The 12,543-nt window shown below is 42.9% G+C and overlaps 1 protein-coding gene across 5 annotated transcripts in view; it reads right to left on the bottom strand.

The window, feature by feature from the left end:
• The window catches only part of lrch1 (leucine-rich repeats and calponin homology (CH) domain containing 1), a 502,659-nt gene that overhangs the window by 448,155 nt on the left and 41,961 nt on the right, over nucleotides 1-12,543 (bottom strand). The gene's annotated exons all lie outside the window — the stretch shown is intronic.

The following is a 12,543-nucleotide window of genomic DNA, read 5'->3' as shown; positions in this document are numbered from 1 at the left end:
TGGCAGTCAATTAATTTCAACTGACTCAATCTAGAGCTGGTTGAATATCTGAAAGCAAAACTATGGGGCGAAGGGTCTCGGCCTGAAACACTGACTGCTCCTTTCAACGGATGCTGCCCGACCTGCTGAGTACATCCAGCTTGTTTGTACGTGTTTATTTGACCACAGCATCTGCAGTGTACTTTGTGTAAACTATGGGATTAGCTGATGGTCAGCATAGACACAGTAGGTTAAGAGCCTATTTGTGCTGTATAATCATGACAAAAATTCCTGAAAAACTGAATAGAACAATGCACATGTAATAAATGACAATTATATTGCAACTTAGTCTTTGCCTCCTTTCTTCAATTCTCACTCGGACATTTCAACTCCAGATATAATCTGCTCACTATCTGTGATGTAAGCAAACCTGGAGTGATGGCATCAGCTGGGATTTTTTTTGACAAGTTACCTCTAGCAGATCTCGCAGAATGAAAGTAATGCAATACAACCATGTTTAATAAACACACAGTGCCTTTGCTATTGCATCAGCTAATGGTAAGGAAACTGCACACACATGCATAGATGTGTAAGATGCAATTGCACATGCATATAAGCACACTGGCAAAGTTTCATCATGTATACCACAACTTGACAAGTACAACACACTACAGGAACTTGCATTCTGAAGAGATGTAGGTGAAAATAACAAAATTTTTAAAAACTCTCCATACCTAGGAGCCTATTCATCAATGACTGACCTCCTTTCTATGGGATCAATGCCCACATCTCTAGACAAATCTACTGCCCTCTGACAAATGTACTCGATGCCTAAGCTTCCAAGCACATCTCAATAAAGAACTCCAAAATTTCGCAGATGGCTCATAAAAGGGATATCTTAACTTGGTCCCAAATACCATACCACTGACCTCATTTCAAATATTCAACGAACATGTCTTTACACAAATCACTTAAATCATAAAATATTTTATGAAAATTAAACCTAAACATGAGCAAATAAATTGCTTGTCCAATCCTGCCCACCTTCCATAAACGTGACATTGTTAAGAAAGCACATCTACCTGCACTCCAGCACTAAACAATTCCACCTTCAATACTGAAACTACAATTTACAAATACTCACAGAACTAGCTTCTCAAATCAGCCATCCCAAATTTCGAAAATGTCCATTTTATTATTATAATAAAACAATATTAGCAAATTCACTTTCATAGATAACATAAAAGTGTGATTTACAAAAACCAATAAAAGGCAAAATAAAAAGCCATTAAGAAGGAAAGGCTGGTATATTAAATGGTTTACCGAAAGTTTCTTCACATACATTAAGTGTAAAAGAGAGGCAAGGGTGACTATTGGACCGCTGGAAAACAACGCTAGGGAGGTAGTAATGGGGAACAAGGAAATGGCAAACTGAATAAGTATTTTGCATCAGTCTTCACTGTGGAAGACACTGGCAGTATTGTGGAAGTTTGAAGATGTCGGGGGTCAGAAGTGTGTGAAGATATTATTAATAGGGAGAAGGTTCTTGGAAAACTGGAAGGTCTGAAAGTAGATAAGTCACTTGGACCAGATGGTATACACCACAGGGTTCTGAATGAGGTGGCTGAAGAGATTGTGGAGGCATTCGTAATGACCTTTCAAGAATCACTAAATTCGGTAATGGTTCTGGAAGACTGGAAAATTACAAATGTCACTCCACTCTTCAAGAAGGGAGAGAGACAGAAGAAAGGAAATTATAGGCAGTTAATCTGACCTCAGTGGTTGGGAAGATGTTGGAGTCCATTGTTAAAGATGTGGTTTCGGGCAACTTGGAGGCACGTGATAAAATAGGCCGTGATCAGCATGGTATCCTTAAGGGAAAATCTTGACTGACAAAAATCTGTTGGAATTTTTTGAAGAAATAAAAAGTAGGATAGACAAAGGAGAATCGGTGGATATTGTGTACATGGATTTTCAGAAGGCCTTTGACAAGGTGCCACACATGAGGCTGCTTAACTAACTACGAGCCCATGGTATTACAGGAGAGATTCTAGCCTGGATAAAGCAGTGGCTGATTGGCAGGAGGCAAAGAGTGGGAATAAAGGGAACCTTTTCTGGTTGGCTGCTGGTAACTAGTGGCATTCCACAGGGGTCTGTGTTGGGACCATTTCCTTTTACATTATATGTCAATGATTTGGATGAAGGACTTGATGGCTTTGTGGCAAAATTTACAGACAATATGAAGATAGGTGGAGGGGAAGGCAGTTTTGAGGGAGTAGATAGTCTACAGAAGGACTTAGACTGATTAGGATAGCGGTCGCCAAACTGTCGATCGTGATTGACTGGTCAATCTTTGAGACTTTCCCAGTAGATCCCGGAAAAAAATGAAAAATAAATACACAACTACTGTTGAGAGATTGTTTCCGGGTTGCGGGGTTTTAGTTCCGTTCTTTCTGCCCAGTGCACATGCGTGTAGCTCCCCCGCACTACACAGTGTACTTCAGTGGTCCCGAGGAAGCTAAGTGAGTCAGCTGCACCTTTCCTCATTCCTTGTCACACCCACTGTTGAACTTGAATACATGCGAGGTCATCAGTCGCGTAAACCCAGTGATACTCTCGCACCAAGGATCACTGGTTGGCCTCGGGCGGCTGGCGGGAAGTGCCGTTGCTACTGGCTTGGAGCGCGGACAGATGGGCGCCGCCTCTGAACCTGTTTACCACACCGAATGTTTGTGGGAAACCCAGTGCTAAAATATTCACAGATGACCTAATTCGGGCTCAGGGTTTCATAAGTAGCAGAGCAGCTACCTCGCTGCGATCTACTGAAACAAACTTTTGTTGGCCGATAGATCCTTCAAGGGGGCGGGCGCAGCCCTGTCGCTCTCCCCGCTCGGTCGGTCGCTCTCTCAGGACTGCGACCGCTGCAGCCCCAGTACGGGGACCTCCAGCCCTGACCTTGTCCTCTCACCCCACCCACGACCAGCCACACCTGGCCAAGGCATCTGGTGGCAGGCAGGCGGGAGGCTGTCTAATGAGGCAATGAAGCCCTCAAAACTGCTTCAATACCCTGAGTCCAAACACCCTGTACTGAAAGACAAACCCGTTGAGTTTTTTTCAGCGGAAAAAAAACATGAGCAAGAGGGACAGAAGCTAAGTGCCGAGAGCCACGAAAACTAAATTGCAGAATAGACTGGACATAAGGAACCTGCTTCGAGTATCGCTGTATTCCTGTCATGGTTAACACCATTCCCCCCCGCCGTCGGCCGGTCTGCAAGAATATTGTCAATATTAAACCAGTCCACAGTGCAAGAAAGGGTGAGTACTCCTGGTGTTCATACGTTATTTCCACTTCCGGGTTGTGGGGTTTTACTTCCGGTCTCTTCTGCCCCGGTGCGCATGCATGTAACTAATCGATCTGGGGTCGATCTTGCCTTTTACTAAGGCCAAGGTAGGGGATCTTGGACTTAGAAAGGTTGGTGACCACTAGATTAGGAGAATGGACAAAGGAGATGGAATTAGGAGATCGAATACATTGTCAGGAAGTGTATGGTCATGCACTTTGGTAAATGAAATGAAAGAGTTGACTATTTTCTAAATGGAGATAAAATACAAAAACTTGGGACTTTGGAGTCTTGCTGCAGGATTCCCTAAAGATTAAATTGAGATTGAGTTAATGGTGAGGAAGGCAAATGCAATGTTAGCATTCATTTTAAGAGGTCTAGAATATAAAAGATGGATGTAATGTTGAGGCCTTATAAAGCAATGGTGAGACCACACTTGGAGTATTGTGAGCAGTTTTGGGCACCTTATCCAAGAAAGGATGTGCTGGCATTTGGAGATGGGTTCAAAGGAGGTTCATGAAAATGATTCTGGGATTGAAAAGCTCATCATATGAAAAGTGTTTGATGGCTCTGGGCCTCCACTCACTGGAATTGAAGCCTATCATATGATGAGACCTAACTGAAACCTATCGAATAGTGAAAGAAAGGTTTTGATAGAGTGAATGTGGAGAGGATGTTTCCTATGGTAGGGGAGTCTAAGACCAGAGGACATGGCCTCAGAATAAAACAGAGCTGAGGAGGAATTCTTTTAGTCAGAGAGTAGTGAATCTGTGTAATTCATTACCACAGCCAGCTGTGGAGTCTAAGTCTTTAAGAATATTTAACACAGAGGCTGAAAGAATACGGGGAGAAGGCAGGAGATTTGGACTGAGAGGGAAAAAGGATCAGCCATGATGAAATGGCAATGCAGACTAAATGGGCCAAATGGCCTAATTCTGCTCCTATATCTTATGGTCTTATGATTAAATTCATTCAAATAGTTCAATTGAGTACCTTTTATCAGAAGTTGTAGCACCACTGTCAACCTAACAAGAACTAAATCCCATAGCAGTACTGAGTCTACACGTTCTTCTAGTTGGACATCACATCATCAATGAACAAATTAGCCATTATCATGAGCATTGACTTAAGCACCAGGCTGAATTGGAAAGGTCAGGTATGGGCCAAATCGAGGCAGTGGTGCCCAGTCCCAAGAGCACATCGAAGCAGCAAGGCCCGGGTCCAAGTGACAGGGATGACCCCAGGTTTGGATCATTTAAACGCCGGCCCAAATTGAAACGATCAGGATGTCTGGGCCAGAGGTGAAGGTTCAGCCCACTACTCTGTTTCTGCGCTGAACTTAGGCTGTAGCCCACAACCAACTAGCTCCAGAATTGGATGCTGGCTTCATGTCTGTGGACTGACTCACTTTCATGAACTTCAGTTCTGAATGCTCAATTCCCTCTACCTTAGGCCACAAACATCAATCACCCCTGATACGTCAAACTTTCTGCATAATCACTCAAGGAGTTAAACCACAAAACGTCAAACTTTCTGCATAATCACTCAAGGAGTTAAACCGCATGTGCATGTAACGAGTGCTGTATAACTCATCTCCTTCCACCTTAGGCCACGAACTTATCAATCACCCCTGCTGTGGACACTTTCTGGAAGTCGAAGATCCATATGCTCCATGACTGCTGGACTAAGTGTGTAAATGTAGGAGGGGACTATGTTGAAAGATAAATTTGCTAAGTTTTCTAAAATTGACCGCTTCTACCTTAGGCCACAAACTTATCAATCACTCCTCATACAACACTTCGACTAAAACTTAATACTCCTGCAATAAAAATGAACAAGAGCAGCCTCAATGAATGCAGGACCAACCTCTCTTTCCTCTGTCTATCATCCTACACCGTCATCACACTATGCAGAGGGCAAAAAAAATTACCAAGGTGTTCTTTGTGACTCCATACCAATTGTTAACATTAGTCTTTGAATTGTAACATCTGAAAAAGCTTTGAAGGCATTAAGCATGCATTAAGTAACCCTGATGAATTTAAACTTCCTTATACATGAACTGATTTAACCATATAACAATTACAGGACATCTCTGCCCTTATAGTTTGTGCCGAATGCTTACTCTCACTTAGTCCCACCGACCTGCAATCAGCCCATAACCCTCCATTCCTTTCCTGTCCATACACCTATCCAATTTTACTTTAAATGACAATATCGAACCTGCCTCTACCACTTCTACCGAAAGCTCGTATGATTTGAAGAGAAAAGATTCTTCTTATAGAGCACAAAGCCAATGCAGCATCCCTGAGAGTACAATCAGAGGTGCTTATCAGTGTGTCCTATCCCAAACTGGCTAGAATTTTCACTGAGATCTTTAAGCTCTCATTTCAGCAGTCTGAGGTATCCACCAGCTTCAAGTAGGCTTCAATTATACCAGTGCCTAAGAAGAAAAGCCAGCAGTGGGTTGCTCCAGCGAAAAAGAGCTTCAACCAGCGACCAATCTAGAATTTGGACATTTTCAGTGGAGGGAATTTCACTCAGGTCCACTGCCCAAATAGAAAAGCCAAAAGTGGGTGACAGCAATAAAGAGCGTTGACAGCCATCAATAGTATTTGCGATTGACTAGTAAGAGCAAATTAAAAGAAGACAGGGGCAAGCGCAGCGGTCATCGTCTGAGTGGACAGAGTCAGAGTGGTGATCTTGAGGCTTCAGGGAAGAGAGGCTTCAGTCAGAGAAAACAAAATAAAGAAGAGCTCAAGGTTAAGATTTCTTTCCTTCCCTTCTTTATATCTGCTCAGCTAGGACAGTAGAGATGCCAGGCAGAATAGTTGAATCCTCCTCCTGTGGGATGTGGGAAGGCAGGGAGACCTACAGTGTCTGTAACATCTACAACTATGAGAAGCGCATTTCACTGCAAATTCGAGTAGACTGTGTTAAGGAGTTGGAGCTGGAACTGGCCTTTGGAACTCCCTTTGGAAGTCCTTGTACAGGATTCACTAAAGGGTAATTTTCAGGTTGAGTCTGTGGTGAGGAAGGCAAATGCAATTAGCAATCATTTCAAGAGCACGAGAATATAAAAGCGAAAATGTAATGTTGAAACTTCATTAAAACACTGGTGAGGGCTCAGAGTATTGTGAGCAGTTTGGGGCCCCTTATCTTCAAAATGATGTGCTGAAACTGAATAGGGTTCAAAAGAAGCTCAGGAAAATGATTCCAGGATTGAATGACTTGTCATATGAAGAACATTCAATGGTTCCATGGTGGATGAGTCCAAGACCAGAGGACACAGCCACAGAATAGAGGGACGTTCTTTTAGAACAAAGAGAAGGATTTTTTTTAAGCCAGAGTGGGAAATTTGTGGAATTCTTTGCCACAGACAGCTGTGGAGGCCAAGTTTTCACGTATATTTAAGGCAGAGGTTGATAGATTCTCGATTAATCAGGCCATGAAGGGACATGGAGAGAAGGCAGGAGATTGGGGCTGAGAGGAAAATTGGATTAGCCACAATGAAATGGCAGAGCAGACTCGATGGGCCAAAAAGGCCTAATTCTGCTCCTATAGCTTGTTAAAAACTGAATTCAATATCTTTTTGCACAATCTCGTGCCTATAGTTCCCAAAACATGTTTTTCTTTGTTATCTGATGGCCGTCACACTCAACAACAACTTTGCACTCAACGCAAGACCAAGGAATTGATTGAGGACTTCAGGCAGGGAAAGTTAAGAGAGCACACACCAGTCCTCTTTGAGAGATCATAAGTGGAAAGAGTGAACAATTTCAGGTTCCTAGGTGTCAACATCTCTTAGGATCCATCCTGGGCTCAACATCTTGATGCAATTACAAAGAAGACACAATAGTGGCTATGGTTCATTTGGAGTTTGAAGAGATTAGAAGTGTTACCAAAGCCGCTAGATGTACTGTGGAGAGCATTCTAACTGGTTATATCACTGTCTTGTATGCAGGGGCCACTGCACAAGTTTGGAAAAAGCTGCAAAAAGTTTCAAACTCAGCCAGCTCTATGGTGGGCATTAGCCTCCCGAGCACTCACAACACCTTCAACAGGCGATGTCTCAACCAGGCAGCATCCATCATTAAGAACCCCCATCACCCAGGACATATGGCTTCTTCTCATTGTTACCATCAAGGTGGTGATACAGGAGCCTGAAGACACACACTCAAGCTGTTTTAGGAACAACTTCTTCCCCTCAGCCATCAGATTTCTGAACAGTGAATCCAAATACCTCTATGTTTTTCCTCAATTTTTGCACTTAATTCATTATATCTCTTATTGTAATTTATTGTAAACTATAGAAAGGGTGCAGAGGAGATTTACAAAGATAATGCCTGAATTGGCGAGCATGCCTTATGAGAAAAGGTTGAGTGAACTTGGCCTTTTCTCCTCGGAGCAATGGAGGATGAGAGGTGACCTGATAGAGGTGTATAAGATGATGAGAGGCACTGATCGTGTGGATAGTCAGAGGCTTTTTCCAGGGCTGAAATGGTTAACACGCGAGGACACAGTTTTAAGGTGCTTGAAAGTAGGTACAGAGCAGATGTCAGGGCTATGTTTTTTACGCAGAGTGGTGAGTGCATGGAACGGGCTGCTGGCAATGGTGAAGGAGGCGGATTCGATAGGGCCTTTTAAAAGACTTTTGGATAGGTACATGGAGCTTAGAAAAATAGAGGGCTATGGGAAAGCCTAGTAATTTCTAGGGTAGAGACATGTTCAACACAACTTCATGGGCCGAAGGGCCTGTACTGTGGTGTAGGTTTTCTATGTTTCTATTTAAAACTGTTCACTGAGTACAGTGAGATGTTTAAAGCCACACAAATGCGTGACTGTCACTAGTTAGAAACTGTTCGGCAACAGTCTCCTGTCCCAATTAAATGGCAAAGTGTCCCACATAAACAAAGAGAATCCTGGCAATTTTCTCAATTAGATTTTTGTTCTTTAAGAGTTGTCTCAAATAAACAGCTGTCCCAATTAATTGGAATCCTCTGCACTCCCTCCTCAATCAACAAGAATGGCAAAAATAACTGGGAACGTGCCTCACTGCTAATTCTGGGATCAGATTCACAGTTTTATTTGCAATGACAATACAGTAACTGTAATTAATTTTACCAAAAGCACTTTGCAACATCTTCAGAACCTGGCTAGAAGTTGAAGAGGAGTGTCTGTGAATCAGGCGCAATGGGGAGCTTTCATAGGATTGTTGCTGTTTAATCCCCCAGCAAGTGCAAAGAGGAAAGGCCTACACTCGCCTGGATTTCCAAAATATAACCAGGAAGACCTAATCAAGGAATTAGTGTTTTTCATCTTCCTTCTAGGACTAGAACCAGTTCAGACAGTTTTAATTGGACGTACAGGTAAAAGAGCTCAACATTCAATACCATCATCCCCCTCTAAAAACAATCACTAAGCTCCAAGACCTTGGCCTTAAAAATGTCCTTGTACAATTGGATCTTCGATTTCCCCACTTGCAGACCCCAGTCAGTTCAAACTGGTAACACCTCACATATCTCCATCAGTACAGGTGCACCACAAGGTTGTGTGCTTTGCCCCGCTCATTCTACACCTATGACTATGCGGTAAGCACAGCTCCAAAGCCATATTCAAGTTTGCTGATGACACCACTATCACAGGCCGAATCAAAGGTGGCAGTGAATTAGTGTGCAGGAGGGAGATAGAAAATTTGGCTCAGTGTGCCATAGCAACAATGTCAGCAAAACCAAGGAGCTGATTATTGATTTCAGGCGGGAAAAAAATAAAGCCTGTCTTCATTGGACGATCAGAAGTAGGGAGGGGCAACAACTTTAAATCCGTGGTGTTTTTATTTTGTAGGATCTGTCCTGAACCCAGCATACAATTGCACTTATGAAGAAAGCATGGCAGCACCTGTGAATATTTGGCATGACAGCTAAAACCCTGATAAACATTTATAGATGTATATTGACTGGCTGCATCACAGCCTGATATGGGAACACCAAAGCCCTTGAACTCCAACAAAAAGTAATGGATACAGCCCAGTCCATCAAGGGTAAAGCCCTCCATTGAGCACATCTATATGAAACGATGTCGCAGGAAGCAGCACCCACAATTAGGGATCCCCACCACCCAAGACATGCTCTCTTCTTGCTGCTGTGATCAGGAAGGTAACATATATGTACTTCGATAAGAAATTTTCTTGAACTTGATTCATATTTAAACATGGGACAATCTACTGATATTCTGCATGTTCAGTTAAATCACCCACAGAAACTGATAGCAGTCAACCACAGGCAGCTGCCTGCCCAGCTCTGAAAATGTTGCAAAGCTACACAGCACCATTTAATATTGTTACTTAACATCTGTTGAGAAGGCTCTATTATTTTACTTTCACATAAATGACCTCCACGCAGTCCCCTCTAAGTTTATCATAAATTCAGTAAACACTATTTAACAGGAGCAGAGTTGTTCACACCATGCAAATCCCCTCTGCCATATAAGATTATAGATTCTCATACAAGAGAAAATCAGCAGATGCTGGAAATCCAAGCAACACACACAAAATGCTGGAGGAGCTCAGCAAGCCACGCACCATCTATGCAAAAAAGCACAGTGGACATTTTAGGCTGAAACCCTTCAGCAGGACTGGAGAAAAAAGATGAACAGTAGATTTAAAAGGTGGGGAAGGGGACAGAGAAACACCAGGTGATGGGTGAAACCGGGAGGGGAGCGGTGAAGTAAAGAGCTGGGAAGTTGATTGGTGAAAGAGATACAGGGCTGAAGAAGGGGGAATCTAATAGGAGAACGCAGAAGGCCATGGAAGAAAGAAAAGAGCAGAGGAACACCAGAGGGAGACAATGGGCAGGCAAGGAGATAAGGTGAGAGAGGGAAAAGGGATTCTCATCCTCACTTGCTTGCCAGACCCACATATCCTTGATTCCCTTTTCATGCAGACATCTCAGACTTGATATGCTCAGCATCCATTAATTTTGGGGTAAACAACTCCATACTTTCCAACCTCAATTGAAGAGGTTTTTTTTCATCTCTGTCCTGAACAGCTGCTCTCTATGTGTGATTGTTTGACTTCAATCCAGTTGTCAGTCTCTCACTATGTACACTCACCCAATCCCATTTCATTTAGATTTTTTCTAATATTTCTGAATTCCAGAAAGTACAAATCTGTTGTCCTAAGAGGATAAGCCCCTGATCCCAGGAGTTAATCTATGCACCTCCGTTACACTATTTCTAAACCAACTATACCCTTCATTGGGTAGTAATCAACACTTCAGTAGTAATGCAGATATCCCACTAAAGCTCCTGTGCTCTCTAGACAAGTTCTTTCCAAACACCGTGTACTACTTCAGAAAACATGAATAACCCCTGCAAATTCATTCCAAGTGTGGCATTTAATCCAAGATTCAATTCCAAGAATTCCACACAGTATAGAAGAAGCTCATGTACTCATTCAAGGTACAGGATACAATAGTGGTATATTCACTCCAGATTCAATGTACAATTCCCTTGCACAGAGTACCATGCACATTACCGTAGAACACACCACAAAGAGCACATTTACACAGTCACCGCGGACTGCACTACCTGAAAGCCCCAGCAAGCCACAATGAATGAGATAACAGTACATACTGCAGATATCTGTCTAATTTTACAGCATCTGCATCTGCAGCATGTGGACACAGAGCTAAACAAGTACTTTTCCATCTCAGGCTTCAGAGGTGGGTCTCAGTTCTAATGCTTTGTTTCAGCGGCTGAACCTTGGATCTCAGCACGAGAGCCAGCAGTTATCCTGATAGACAAAGTGCCTCCATCAACACATGTAGCTGGTTGCTTTGTATATCATGTGCTCATCATCGAGAGAGAAAGAGAGCCAAGAACAGCTCTGCGGGTGCCACAGACATTGTGTGGAGATGAGACAAAGGAGCAGAATTAGGCCATTCAGCCCATCAAGTCTTCTCTGTATTCCATCATGGCTGATCCCAAATCCCATTCAGCCCCATACACCTGCCTCCTCACCGCATCCTTTGGTGCCCAATTAAATATACCCACAGACTTGGCTTCCACCAGAGTCTGTGGCAGAGCATTCCACAAATTGATACCCTCTGCCTAAAAAGAATTCCTCCTTACCTGTTCAAAAGGGTCACCCCTCAATTTTGAGACTATGCCCTCTAGTTCTGGATACCCCCACCATAGGAAACATCCTCTCCACATTGACCTTATCTAGTCCTCTCAACAATAGGGAAGTTTCAATGAGATCCCCCTGCATTCTTCTAAAATAGATAGAGACCAGGAAGCAGAACAAGCCAGTTATTGACTGAGACATGTAGTCCCACCTGGATTCCAGCAGAGTCTCCAGCCTCACAATAATCAGCACATACATCAAAGGTTCGTCTCCACACACATCAGACATCAGTCAGTTATAATAGCAGTCATCCAACATGCACCACACAAGGGCCAGCTACGCCCTTGTAAACATTAACCTCTTTGCTTATCAAAGACTCTGTTTTCACCATACTTTAAGGAGAGAATTTTGAAGATCAAAGCCCCTCTGAGACAAATACCGCCATGCAACATCTATATTACATCGAAGACTCATTATTTTTGGACAATGATCTCAAATTCTAAGAGAAAATATCCTCTTCCCACCCAACATCTATTCTGTCAATTCTTATACCCCCCCCCAAGTCCCTCTCCCTCTTCTAAACTCCAGCAGATATGAGCATTTCTTCAAGATAATACGCTCATTCAAGGTATTAATCTATAAAACATTCTCCAAACTGCTTGCTACATATTCACTCTACCCAATTCTATATGCAATAAGACCAAAAGACAAAGGATTAGGCTATTTGGTGCACTGAACTGCTTTGCCATCCCATCATGGCTGATTTACTTTCCCACTCAACATTATTCTCCTGTCTTCTCCCCATAATCTTTGACACCCTTACTAATCAAGAACCTATCAACCTCTGCTTTAATGACTTGGCCTCCATAGCAATGAATTCCCCAGATTCACCATCATCTGGCAAAAGAAATTCCCTCACCTCAGTTCTAATTTAAGCAAAACCACCCTAGAAATAAACAAAAAGGCTGTGCTTTCCTATTACTTGCTGTATCTACATTCCAGCCTTTTGCAAATCTGGCACCAGACACCCAGGTCCCTGTTTGTCAATACCCTACAATCTCTCACGATTGAGACAACACGATTCATTCATTGCTCTGACAG

Source organism: Hemitrygon akajei, chromosome 5 (genome assembly GCF_048418815.1).
Source record: "Hemitrygon akajei chromosome 5, sHemAka1.3, whole genome shotgun sequence".
Lineage (NCBI taxonomy): Eukaryota > Metazoa > Chordata > Chondrichthyes > Myliobatiformes > Dasyatidae > Hemitrygon > Hemitrygon akajei.
This window is presented reverse-complemented; position numbering and strand designations above follow the sequence as displayed.